Source organism: Protobothrops mucrosquamatus, unplaced genomic scaffold (genome assembly GCF_001527695.2).
Source record: "Protobothrops mucrosquamatus isolate PMUCROS unplaced genomic scaffold, P.Mucros_1.0 scaffold3706, whole genome shotgun sequence".
Lineage (NCBI taxonomy): Eukaryota > Metazoa > Chordata > Lepidosauria > Squamata > Viperidae > Protobothrops > Protobothrops mucrosquamatus.
The window spans coordinates 41,707-42,908 of record NW_015389660.1 but is presented as its reverse complement, the minus strand read 5'-3'; the positions used below and the strand labels follow the sequence as shown (position 1 = coordinate 42,908).

The window sequence follows — 1,202 nt, the reverse complement described above, 5'->3', positions numbered from 1 at the left end:
TGGACTACTCGTATGTGCACTTTGTGTGGCATGTGTGCGCGTGTGCGTGTGTGTGTATGTGCAAGCGGAAGAGAGGGTCAACGACCTTTCTTACAACGTCTGCGGGGAGGGGGGAACTGTCGAAAACCCGTCCCCCACCCCGCAGGCAGAAATTGAGGAATGTACATCGTTTTTACGGGAACGAAGCGTAGATCTTTTTATGCAAAGTTGTGTGTGTGTGTGTGTGTGTGTTTCACAACAGAGAAAGAGATTGTATAAGGGATACGAAAGGGGAGGGGGGGGCTTTAAACTTTTTAACCAAAGGTGAAGAAAATTATGTCGGAATTGTAAATAGATGAAGATATATGAAATATATATACATATATGTGTGTATGTATATATATATAAATATATATATATAAATAAATGACACACACACATATATGTAAAATGCATTTATATATGTGTGTGTGTGTGCCTTTAAAAGATATTATATATACATATATATATATGTATATGTATAAATGCATTGAAGTCTCTGTGTTTAGTCTCTGCAGGCAGGGGCTAAAGAGAGCCACCATTGGAAAAAAAAAAAAGAAAGAAAGAAAGAAAGAAAGAAAGAAAAAAGAAGCACTTAACAAGATATTTTAAAACAAAACAAACAAAAAAAAAAATTCTGCATCCGTCTCGGTGAGCAAATATTTTGTCTAAGAGCCTTGAGTGTGTATTTGTATTTTTTTGCAAGTGAAGGTTTAAAATTTAAAAAAAAAAAAAAAAAGCAAAGCGTGTATTAAAATAAACAAAAACTAAAGCTGCAGAAGGAATTTAAGATAATATAAAGTGTATTTTTTTTCCAGTCTGTATATATATATATATAAATATAAATATAAATATATGTATAATGTTCGTTGGGGGGAAATATTATTTTTTTGGTTTTTTTCACAGTGCCTTTCTGTTTTTCCGACAAAACTGAATCCCGGCGGGTGGTACGGTTTTAAGGATTGTGAAAAGAGGGAGTGACTCCGGGCGAACTCCGGATAAAATAAAGCAAAGTCTGTTTTGTTCTCTCTTTTTTTTTCTTTTTTTTTTAAGAAAAAAAGGAAATACGATAATTTGGCCTCATTTTATACATTTGTGTTACAATCAGTCCTATCTCGGTGACAGGGTTTTTGGGCTACATCAAACTGCATTAATGCATTCTGTAAAAATACAGCTGTACAAAT

General features: G+C 33.7%; 1 protein-coding gene across 1 annotated transcript in view; it reads left to right on the top strand.

Annotated features, from left to right (window-relative positions):
* BCL6 (BCL6 transcription repressor) overlaps positions 1-27 on the top strand; it is an 11,432-nt gene extending 11,405 nt beyond the window's left edge. Inside the window, exon 9 of the mRNA XM_029286451.1 lies at positions 1-27. This exon is cut by the window's left edge and continues 441 nt beyond it. The gene's annotated coding sequence lies outside the window, so the exon portion shown is untranslated.
* Positions 28-1,202: the final 1,175 nt, after the last annotated feature.